This window comes from Lipotes vexillifer, unplaced genomic scaffold (assembly GCF_000442215.2).
Source record: "Lipotes vexillifer unplaced genomic scaffold, Lipotes_vexillifer_v1.1 scaffold670, whole genome shotgun sequence".
In the NCBI taxonomy this organism is placed as follows: domain Eukaryota; kingdom Metazoa; phylum Chordata; class Mammalia; order Artiodactyla; family Lipotidae; genus Lipotes; species Lipotes vexillifer.
The window spans coordinates 6969-20053 of NW_006778108.1; positions in this window are offsets into that span (position 1 = coordinate 6969).

Genomic DNA, 13085 nt, shown 5'->3' on the forward strand with positions numbered 1-13085 from the left:
GCTCATTGTGCCAATGCACACAGTTTCTATATCCATTCCTCTCTACTCTGCAGTAGAGAAGCTGAAATTACATCAAGGGCCCATGAATTCCCATGGTCCTGGAGCTCAGGATGTCATCTTTAACTCGGGGTATAATTGTTTAGTTCAGGCTTTGTCACCTAGTTGATGACAAACAACAAATGGATATAAATAGAGATGTTTAATATTTGCATTAGCACTTTTTAGTTTGTGGAAATCTTTGCAAAACATCTACAGCACAGCTCTTACTTTGTTGATGTCCAAGGTGGCAGACTTTCCTTTCCAGGGCTCTAAGGGTGCTTAGCTGACTGCACTGCTTCCTAAGCAAGTATCAACCATATACTAAAACTTTGGGAAGTCAGAATTGGTTCCTCCTTATGAAAAGCTTGGGTGTACCTCATTTCTATTATTAAGTACTTTGTTACAAGACTTTGTGAAGAAGGAATTCCAACCAGCTTGTATTATAGACATCTTAGTACTTCTAACCCAAGGAAAATACTTCATGGTAGAAGGAATTCTTTAAACTACCTAACTGCAACTGTTTCAATAATTTTTAGATTATTTTTGGAGATGGTGGAGAGAAGAGTTAAGTCCGTAGTGTTGTCCCTGTGATCAATTGGAGTAAAATGAAAAACGCTGGAGCTGTCAAGACAGATATCTCCTTTAGCTGTGATTTCTCTTGTGGCCACAACAGATGAAGGATCACATCAAACACACACACACACACACACCACAAAGCACAGAAACACACACACCACAAAGCACAGAAACACACACATGGCTTTTTATTCCAGTGTGGGCAGTCCAGTTACAGATCCTGACCAGTCTTATGAACTTCTCTATCAAAGAGTGTGACTTTAAAAAAAAAAAAAAAAAAAAGAGTGTGACGTTGAAGGTAGATGATTTGCTGCCTGATACAAGATGCTCCTTTGCATTGCGTGGTTGTCTCTTGGGTGAACCGTCTTTGTTTCTGAGCAGAAACAAACTCCAATGTAATTTCCTTCATTAAGCTTTGTAGTTACCCCTCTGCAGTGGGGTATTCCATTTTCCTTGGCTTTCTTGCATATTTTTTCTTCTAGTCCTTAGGAAACTCCTCTCATCCACAGTATCTCATCAAAGCTCTGTTTCCCTCATAAACTGTTCCTATTTAATTCCAGTTTGCACACTGTACCCTTGCAGTGTGTTGAGCCAGACTTAAATGTGGAAGAATGAGCTATGGGAGTAAGATTGAGCTATCGAGGGAATGCTTCTGGGTTAGAGTGGTAGAGGGAGTTGGGGGGAGGTTGGGGGTGTGTGTGTGTATACACATACAAATATATACGTGTGTGTATATATTATATATGTTCTTTATAGATAGGAAACAAATTAATATGTTTTTGTGAAACAGTGCAATTGACCATGTGTGGATCTTGAAGCATTTCCTGTGGGATGACAACAAGTTACAAAGAATATGAAATAAGCAAAAACCTACATGTACCTAACAACTTAAATTTAAAATTTATAAAGTAGGGGCTTCCCTGGTGACGCAGTGGTTGAGAATCTGCCTGCCAGTGCAGGGGACACGGGTTCGAGTCCTGGTCTGGGAGGATCCCACATGCCGCAGAGCAACTAAGCCCATGCGCCACAACTACTGAGCCTGCGCGTCTGGAGCCTGTGCTCCGCAGCAAGAGAGGCCGCAATAGTGAGAGGCCCGTGCACCGCGAGGAAGAGTGGCCCCCGCTTGCTGCAACTAGAGAAAGCCCTCACACAGAAACGAAGACCCAACACAGACAAAAAAATTAATTAATTAATTTAAAAAAAAAACTTTAAAATTTATAAAGAGAAGATTGACAGAATTATAGGGGAAAGTTGACAAATCCACAGTCATCTTGGGATATTTCAGTATCTCCCAAAATTTGATAACTCAAGCAAACCAAAAATATGCAAGAAGAGAGGAGATACAAATGACTTATGTAATAATTACTTAACATATAGAGTGAATGTTATATATCACATCATTACACCTATCTTAGTAGTATAGGCATAATTTGTAATAGGTATTTAAATGAAAAATATTACATATTAGAAAGTGAAATAATCAGCTGTGTTGTTTTCTCTACATGACCCTCAACTAAAGTTTTTTTTTCTTTTTACATATAGCCAAAAACCATGGTCCCGTTGGGAAAAAAAATCAGAAAAATTGTTTCATTAGTATTTCATAAACAACTTAACCTAATTTAAGTAGAAATAATATGGTTAATCTGTTAGTATTATCTAAATAGAACACAACAGACAGGTAGTGCATTGGGCATTATGTATACACTAAAGAAGTGGTCTTCAAAGTTAGCCTACATTGGAATCGCCTGGAGGGCTTCTTTGGACAAGAGTGTTGGGCCCACCTCCAAAGTTTCTGATTCAGGAGGACTAAGATGGGGCCCCAGGAATTTGTTACCTAACAAGTTACCAGGGGATACTGATGCTGCTTATTGGGGACCACACTTTGGAAACCACTAAACTAGAGTTCAGAGAAGCAGCAATTTATCGAACATAACTCAAGTGGCTCAGAGAAGTTGCTTAGCCTTCCTGATATGCTAACATTAAATATCTTTTAGAATATTCAGTATTTGAATAGGCTTTCCCACAAATGGGAAGTCCATTTAAAACATAAAAACAGCATGTGTCAATTGGCTAAGTAAGAGAGCATTCGCAATGGTCTAGGTTATTCCTCCCAGTTTTGCTTTTTATTTTTCTACCTTTATACTTACATAGTCTCACCCTTGAGCCTCAGAGTTTGGGACATCTTAAGTGGTTAAATAAGGCATCCCTAGGAAACTAGCTAGGTTCTGATGAAATCTCAGTTGGTGTTTCTAAAGCATGTGAGCAAATGGCTGCTGAGGCATCAGAATTTCCCATGGTGCATTTCAGACATGGGTTGACATAACAACAGTCCTAAGTGTATAGTACAAAGCAGTGTTTTAAACTGGAACAGCAAATGTGAGAGGAAGGACACATTTGCATTCCTGGTTTGAAGAGAACAGTCAGAATGTGAACTCTATAGAGAGATGCTTGTTTGGTAACTACCAAAAATGAGAAGGCTTTACATTTCAGATGATGCTAAACTTTCTCCATCACCCAAAGCCCATATGCCTTTGCACCAGAATATGCTCTACCTTCTGATTCCTCTCTAAAGGATTCAAAAATCTCCCTAGAAAAGTTAGTTCTTTTCCTAAGTTTGTCTCTTACGTACTTTGATGAATAATATAAAACAGTATTGTACAGTGGCTACTGGCTTACCTGTTTCCTTCTAAACTGGAAGATCCTTGAGGGCAGAGAGCATTTATTTTTGTCTTCGATTATCATGCACACAACATTGTGCCTAAGGATATATCTGCTCAGTGAATATTTGTCCAGTGAAAGCCCTTCAAAAGCAAAGATCTCTTCTCGTCCATCAGTCAGCACGTCATCCCAGCCTTATACTGGATTATTATTTATGAAGTTAAACTGAAAGGACACAGCAGGAGAGTAACCCTAATGTCTCCCAGTATTAGATTTGTGGGAGAAAAATAAATTCCCAAACCAGATAGGACCTTATTCCCTGCTTAACCACTCTGTGGACAGGCAAATAAAACCACCTGCTCTTGATCCAATACAGAACAGATGGTAGCTGGTGCCACAAGGAGCTGTCCTTGCTGTGCCACCTCTGTCCCCTTGCCACCATCTCCCCACACCATCTCTGCCCTCTGTCACTGCATTTTATTTTGTTGTTCCTTGTTAACCTTTGGCACTGGTTAAAGCCACAGCCCCACGCTGCCGCGGTGTGATGTAAATTGCCAGCCCCAACACGAACCCTGTCTCTGAAGAGGCACTTGGTTGGCAGAGTGAAAACAGAGTGACGAGATGCCATCTGCATTTCCTACTACATAGCTCAATTAGTTGATTGATTTGTAACACTTTAAAAAACATTTTCTAGGCAAAGCAAATTAGGAGAGTGTTTTATAATGTATTCGGTTTAATTAAGACTGCATTAAGTGGAGTACTTTGCTTCTTGGTTACAGAAAAAAATACAAGGAAGTCACACACTGTATTGATTTTTAACCCCCACCCCCAAGAAGGAGTAAAATAGCCTTGTTAAAGGTTGCATCATCTAGAGCTACACAAGTGCACCTCTTTAAAAGGTTTTCTGTAATTGGAAAGTAAAAGATTGGATGGCAAGAGAAGACATTAGGACATAGCTTGAAATAGGGAAGTGGGGGGGGGGCTGGTAACAGGCTCTGAATTTGAATAACCAACACCTGCTCCTTGTTGCGCTGAAAAATGCTTTTATCATCTGGAGGGGAAAGAAAATCTGAAAACATTCCAGATCAATTCAGAGGCTTAGAAACAAGTTGGAAGTGATATGTGTATGTGTGTATGTGTGTATGTATGTGTATATATGTATGCATGTATATATATGTGTGTATATATGTTTATGTATATATGCATGTATGTGTGTATGTATATATATGTATGTGTATATATATGTGTGTATATATGTGTATGTGTATATATATATATGTTATGTATGTATATATATACATACACACATGCAGGTCTTTACTAATAAGGTAAATGCATAAACAACCTCCTGATATGACATTTTTCTGAGTTTGGATAATTTTACATGTTAATCCAGATTCTCCCTCTCACATCTTTTTTTTTAAATTTTATTTATTTTTGGCTGCGTTGGGTCTTCATTGCTGCACACGGGCTTTCTTTAGTTGCAGCGAGTGGAGGCTACTCTTCCTTGTGGTGCACGGGCTTCTCATTGCGGTGGCTTCTGTTGTTGCAGAGCATGGGCTCTAGGCACATGGGCATCAGTATTTGCAGCATGGGGGCTCAGTAGTTGTGGTGTGCGGGCTCTAGGGCACATGGGCTTCAGTAATTATGGCATGTGGGCTTCAATAGTTTTGGCATGTAGGCTCAGTAGTTGTGGTTCACGGGCTCTAGAGCACAGACTCAGCAGTTGTGGCGCACGGGCTTAGTTGCTCCACGGCATGTGGGATCTTCCCGGACCAGGGCTCAAATCCGTGTCCCCTGCATTGGCAGGCAGATTCTTAACCATGGTGCCACCAGGGAAGTCCCTCCCTCTCACATCTTGCATCGTCCCTACAAGGCTGCTTTCTCTGAATTCCTGTTGGCTGTCAACGTTACCAAATGCAAGAGGGCTTCCAAATTGTTAGTCATCTGATTAAACCCTCAAATTATTGGAGACATTTGCATGGGTAATTATGATTTTTTAAAAGCACTTTGTTTGCATTGCTCTTGTCTCAGTTTCTTCAAAGCCAATTACTGAGAAATTGTTTGGATTGGTTTGATTTTTGAAATCATTTGGAACTTCAGAACACATTCCCTTTGCATAATTTTTTTGAACATGAAACCAAAACAAAACAATGAAAGGAATACCCTGTGGAACTCGGTAGATTTCACATCTTCAGAACTTGTGTAGCATGCTACTAAGTGATTAAAATTAATAGTAGAACAGGATTAGTTATTTTTCGGTAGAGGAAGAGGTCAGAGTAGACCAGTTGAATGGGTGGTTTCAGCTGCATCTCACTTGGCTAAATCAGTAATGCTCAGCAAGGCAAAGTTTCTCCTGATTCCGTTGGAGTTCTCTTCCTGCCTGGAACCGGAAGGATGCTGTTAATACTACTGTCCCGTATCACAGAAGATTCTTTTTCTTATCACAGATATTTTATAATACTTCATTACTTAACTTCTTTTGGGGGGATTGAAAACTGACCAACAGTGTGAGTTCTACAATCCACTGTAGGGAATACATCCATAATGAGGTTCTGACTTCCTGTCTCTCATCCTTCCCAACCTACACACACAAAGGATCTCAAAATAATGCCTCGACTTTGTCCATTCACTTTTTATAAGGTATGCCATAAATTAAACAGGAGACACAATTACCACCAGTTTCTTAAGGTAGGCAATTGCTTAAAAAATACTGTGGACAAATACTTGTTGGGTAGTAATGTCTTAAGACTGGTAATATTCTGTGTAAACTACCAGCAGCTCATCTCTCAGTGTTTGCTATGGGTGAATACATCAAAAGGACTTTTCAGATTAACACATTCATGTGATTCTGTTCTTAAGAGGACCTCGAGTCACCCTACATTTCCGAAGACAAAGATGCTAAAAGATACCTCTGTGGGAACCCATTGATGCCATAAAGTGTGTTTTCATTAAACATATAATGAATCCAAACCAAAAAAGAAGGAAGACAATATAGTAGTTCCGATTTTAAATATTACTAATGGGACTCGGAGTAAAAGTAATTGCTATTTAATTACAGAAATGTGTACTCCGATGCACAAATGCCTGATAGAGGATAATGACATTGGACACCAAAAATGTTCTGTGGCTGCTGGGAACGTTTGACTGTAATTTACGTGTTTAATTGAGTTGCCTGAAAAGCTCATCGTGCAATTACATGTTCACTTAGGTGCTCAAATAGGTACTGAAAATACCTATGTTTCACTTGTACCTATTGCCCAAATTGCTGCTGCAAAAACTGTTTCCATTTACTTCTGTGGGGGACTCTACATATGATTGCACTTGATTTAAAATACCTTCTGCCCTTAGGTCTGATGGCTCAGGTGCTCTGAGCGCTGTTTCAGTACAGACTATTTATGGAACAATATTGCCCTCTGGCAGTGAGGCAGCCAGTGGTTTTAATAACTGTTTTATGTCATTTTGACAGCTTTTAAACTAGTCACACCCAGCAGTTTAGGCCAGAAGGGAAACAGTGAATGCCTGCAGGAGTTTTATATTACAAAACCTGTATGTGTGTTTAGACTAGGAAGACGCTACAGTTCTTGCTTTAAAGAAAAGCTGCATCACCAAGAGGCAGACTGAATTTTTTCCTGTAAAGCTTAGAAAAGGGCAGATAATAACAACAGTATTGGGCTCGCGTATAAGCAAAGGAAACAACCATGTCCCTTATAGAAATTCACGCGCTGGAGCTCCACAGAGATCAACACTGTGAGCTGATCACAAAGCTTCTTCCAGTACTGCTTGTTCAGATGCTCGTGGGATCAAAACAGAACTGCGGGGTCACTGCTGATCCTTTGGATTGAATCATCTTGAGGAGTGTCTGGGCTTCGAGAAAATGACCCAGAGCTGCTCACTGAAGCTGGAGAAATCAAAGATGTGGCAGCAGCTGCCAGTTCCTGGAGGGCATCTCAGCTGCTCTCAGCCACTTACTCAGAGTGAATGCCTCCCAAAAGCCAGGTGGGCTTTCCCAGCTGCGGCTGGCATTACACGGGGGTACTCTGCTATGTTTAGAAGTGCAGCTTCCTCACACAGCTGAGAAAATCACGGCTCTGGAAGCAGCCTCCGTACCAGCCCACTGGGTTCTGCTGAAAGCATTTCTGGGATGGCAGAAGGCAACTCTGGTTCTCATCTCGGGCGTTGCGACTGGAAAGTCAGGCCTTGCAAGGAGACTCCAAGCATCCCTCCTCACCCCCCACCCCCATCTCTCTTCCCCCTGTAGATTGGTCCTCCGTCTCTGGGGCAGAGTGCAGGGCAGGGGCCGGGAGGACCCCTGAGGGGAGGGGAGAATAGATAAATGTAGCAATTCAGGCTTTTACTTCCGGTGCACACCCAGCAACACCTTCTAGCAAAATGCCTGGAAGTACTCTGCACACTAATCTTCAGCTAATATTTCCTGAACGTGCACAGATGCTGTGGTTTAGAAAAGACCATTTTTGCAATTATAATTCAATAATGCAGAAATTAAAGATTTGGAAGTTGGGCTTCCCTGGTGGCGCAGTGGTTGAGAATCTGCCTGCTAATGCAGGGGACACGAGTTCGAGCCCTGGTCTGGGAGGATCCCACATGCCGCGGAGCAGCTAGGCCCGTGAGCCACAACTACTGAGCCTGTGCGTCTGGAGCCTGTGCTCCGCAACGAGAGAGGCTGCAGTAGTGAGAGGCCCGCGCACCGTGATGAAGAGTGGCCCCCGCTTGCCACAAGAGAAAGCCCTCGCACAGAAACGAAGACCCAACACAGGAAAAATTAATTAATTAATTAATAAACTCCTACCCCCAACATCTTCTTAAAAAAAAAAAAAGATTTGGAAGTTAAAATATGAAAAAAAAGAACACCAAGAAGCGTTAGTACTATAGAAGGAGAGAATATAATTGTGCTAGATTCAGAAAACCGAGTTTAAATGAAGCCTAGAAAGGAATGTAAAACTCCTTCTGCAAATGCTGAAGCGAGAGTCAATAACATGATTAGATTTATTATGTATAATCATTTAGATTAAAGTTTTGAATTTTTCTAAATTGTCCTTTTTAAAAATGTTGTTAAATTGTTATTGTTCAAGTACAATATCAATGGAAAAGGAATGGATTTAGCTTAGTAGAAAATTAAGACAATTACTTTAATTGTGCAAGAAATAAACAAAAATAGCTTCAATTACACGCTCAACTGAGAAAAAAAGGTTTATGTGAGTCTATTTTAGCTGACTCAAGAATATATGCTACATGTATATCCACACCTTACAAGGAAAATGCCAGGAAAACCTCAGGGTTGTCACTGAATGTGAAACAAAGCAGACAAGGCGAGAGGGTTAGGGCTGCAGTAGGGTGAACCCACGTTTCTAAGCAGACACAGCCCAGAGAAAGCTAGAAAGTCCCAGCCAGCCATTCAACTACTGATCCTACCACACAACTTATTTTCCACATGATTTCAAAAGAAACTAACGACTCCGAAAGCAAAGCAACTCATTTTCCCTGGGAAATGGCTGCAGGACGAGTTTTGATTTCCTCCCCTCCCCTGCACGTATTGTCGCAAAGTCTTCCCCAAAATTCCCTGCTTAGGCACTACGTTTCAGTTCACAGAGGTTCTCCTTCCAAGAGCTGCGTGCGACAGGAAAGATGCAAGAGGACACACGGTGGACACTTTTCATTTTGTTCTGTTTGGTTTCCTTGTGTGGTCAGAGGGGCACGCTTCACATCTAGAAGCGTAATTTAGGGAGTAAATGGAGTATGCCAGCGTTGATAGAATAAAAGCCCCAGCTATTTCTAAGTTTGAATAATAACAATGATAATATCGGTAATGATAGCATTGATAGCAATGATAATGTCACTACTCTTTAGAGGATTTTGATGGACTAACTACTGCTCATAAATATGTCTCTTAAGAATCACAGAATTCCTGTGAGGCAAGTGTTATTACTTCCAGTTTACTCATATGGAAAATAAGGACGAGGGAGGTTATGTTGATTGTTGAAGGGCCAGAGCTAGTGAGAATTTGAACTCTGGTCTGTCTGCCCCCAAATCTATGTGTTATAACCACGTGCTACTTTTATTTCTCCAGATTAAAAGAGGAATAGGCGGTCTATGGTGGATGGTGTTACCGACCATGATTCTTAGCGCTCCGTGTACCCACACCCTTTGCCACATGACTCTGGAGGTGCTTCTACTAAAGAAGAGTCTATTTCCCCAACTCACCCCCTTTGATCTTGGGTTTAGCCATTTGACTTGCTTTGGCCAATACAGTGAGGCAGAGGTGACAGCACGCTGCCAGCTCTCAGCCCAGGCTCTCACTGGCCCTGATGCCTCTGCTTGTTCTCTCACTCCCTGTCATGCCTTTGAGAAGACCATGCCCTGGTTAGCTTGCTGGTCCCAAGAGGAATGCAAGGGACATGTGGGACCGAGCTGCCCTGGTTGACCTGCTAATAAACCTCAGATGATCCAGAGATGCATGAACACTGGTAAATGATCATTGCCATCTGTTTTGGAGTGTTTTCATAATTACTAAGGCAACAGATACCCCCTTCTGTGGTCTGGTTTGCAGAATATGTGCTGAATGAATGGGTATGCACACACATACACTCATATGTATGTACACATACCTAATTGAGTATAGGTGTTGGTGTCTTACATCCAGAAAATCATTTGGTGCAAATAAATATTTTATTATCAAAGGAGAGGGAGTTTCAGTATTACTCTCCTTTGGAAAATTATTCTGTTTCTTTCTCAATCCCTCCATTAAATGCCAAGGAGATGTTTTAAGACAGTTTAGCTACTTAGCTCTGGCTTTGGTCTTTGGTGGATTTTTCCTGATAACTGACACTTAAAGAGACACTCTTTGGGCTGCTGACGCATCTCAGTAAGAGAGGCATCTTGACCCCTGCAGGACAGCGCCAGTCCAGCGCCCCGCTACCAAGTTCCATCCTGGTGACTCTCAGCTGTAGGGCTGCCCGAGGTGTTTTTGACTTTGACTCATCACTGTTGATCTTGTTCAATGTGAATTGGGAAGTAACTTTGCAACATCAGAGTCTGCCATCAAGTGGCATCATGTCATTTTATAAGACACCAGGCAAAGGCCAGACACAGAAGGAAAAAAGCACATACATACATTCACACACACACAGGCACATACACATTTCACAAGGCATTTGAAGCTGTTCTCAGATTATGATTGGGTCAGAGTTTTTGGTAACTTTGGCTTTTGGTATGTTGACCTGTGTGGCGCTTGAAATGATTATTGATACTGTCATAGCTATGTTCTTAGACTATGACTAAGTATATAAGATAAAGTAGAGAGCTGGCTTAATTTTGACAGAAATCACATTCAATTAATCATGCCTTAAAAAGGTAAATTTTTGTCTTAATATTCTGCTTAATATGGTTCACGTTAATCTCACTGAGAAAAGTGAATTTGGGTCAGTTGTTACAAACAAAGGCAAGCTGATGTATTCAAAGGCCAGACAGTTTTATGGCCAACGGATTCATTTAAAGTAACGTTTGCTTTTCTAATGTATGTGTAAAAATGTACATGTTATGATAGTAGGAAATCTGTGAAATACGCCCTAATTTTCTAATATCAAAGTAGGAAATTAACATCGTTTTATTTGATATGGGTTAGAATTTCAGTAAGATTTGTATAATTTCAATAACATATTAAAGAGTTTCATTTTTCAATGGAAAGATTCCAGGGTTTAGAATAGGATATGCACTTCAGCCTCGGCGGCTTGAGGGGGAATTACAGTAGATGTTCTCTCTGGAGGGGAAACTGATCAAAAGTGGTCAGCCAGTTGAAACAAAGCCCTACTATTCCACAGAAGAGAAATGTGTGAATAAGGAAAGGCTGAGTGTATCATGTGTATCATAGGCCATTTTTACCTTGTTAAACTTGCAAACCTACTAGATGGTATCTAGTATTTATGTTCCATTTTGTAGTCCTTCCATGTCTTCTATTTTTTTAAATTTTTTCCGTGATATCGATCTGGTTAGATGAACACCACTAATACGTGGCATCATTAACATGTCCTGATTTAGTTGACTGTTACAAAGGATATTTATTGGCTCTGTGTTCATCCGTTCAATACTATCTTGAAATCCATCATTCTCTACGTGGATGTCTAATGGGCATCTGAGAATTAACTGTCTGAAGAAAACTCTTGACTTGTCTACTTCTAGCCAAAACTGCTTTGCCCCAGTCTTTCCCACCATCATAAATGGTCTCACCATTCACCCAGTTCCTCAGGTCCAAGCCTAGGAATCATCCTTGCTTTCTCTCCTTCCCTCACACCTCGCCTCCAAACCATGTGCGAGCCCTACCAACTCTAACTTCAAAGTATATTTTCTCCCAGCGTCACAGTAGTTCAAGGCACCGCCGTCTTTCATTTAAGCTGTTCGTGGGTTTCCCTGATTTCACTCTTTCTCCCCAATATCTGCTTCTGACACAGCCCCCAGAGTGTTTTTTTTGTTTGTTTGTTTTTTAAGCACAAACAGATTATATTCATTCCTTGCTCGGAACCCTTCAGTGGTTTCCTAGCACCTGCTGAATAAAATCTAAATTTTTCATCTCAGCCTACAGTGACCTTTAAGATTTAGTCCCAGCTCTTCTCTCCAGTTTGTTTGTTTTTAAGCACAAACAGATTATATTCATTCCTTGCTCGGAACCCTTCAGTGGTTTCCTAGCACCTGCTGAATAAAATCTAAATTTTTCATCTCAGCCTACAGTGACCTTTAAGATTTAGTCCCAGCTCTTCTCTCCAGGGTTTTCTCCTGCTACTCTCTGCGCTGTTCACTCTATCCATGCTGATCTTCCTCCTCTTCCCCAAGCATTCCATGCTTCTTTCCCACTCAGGGCCTTTCCACTGCTGTTCCCTCTGCCTGGAATACTGCCCCACCCCATCTTCTCTGGCTCACTTTCTCACTTCTTCCAGGTTTCGTCTCAAATGCCACCTCCTCACGGAGATGTCCCCTAGCTGCTCCATCTAACACAGCCCTCCAAGCTCTGCACACTCTTACTCTTGGCCTTCACTGTAGTGCAGTCTGCCCCCACGGACAGCTGGATGGGTGCTTCTTTCTACGAAGAAGCTGATTCTGGCTGCAATTGCTAGCTTTTAACAATTATTACTTTTTGAAATGTGGACAGAAGGGCTCCCGCTGCCAGTTCCAACACTGAGCTCAAGGCTCTATTCTTTCCTGTTCAAATTTATAATTCTATTACCACTTTCCTGGCTCCTCCCATATGGACCAATGTGACTTCCACATTATAGTGATGACTCCCCTGTTTACCCATTACAGAAACACTCATTGTAGCAGAGTGCATGGTATCGGTTTGTAAATGCATGAGAAATGGCACAAACTGGAATGATACACGCGGATGATTACAGTAGGAGAATTCTCGTTTTTCAATCCATACATTCTACCGTTGACTATTCTTCATATGCTGTTTGCATATGTTTATGTGTTTCTTCTGTTAGAAAACCAATAGTTAGTGAGACCCAAAAGTGAAATAAAGTGAACGTGTTTACAAAAACAAGAAATACGCCAAGTGAGACATATCACAGATATATATATGTGTGTGTGTGTGTGTGTGTGTTAATAGGTCCGTTGATCAATCTTCTCCTTGGCATAACTTAATCCAGTATTGTTTCACATCACGGTGACAAACTATACGATACAAATATTTATCCTTTTATACTTTCAAGAGAAGCAGAGGTAATACAAATGTATATACTTGTGTTTTTTACTTCCTTTCATGGAGCCAGTAAAATATTCAGGAGAGACGGAAAGAGGGAAAG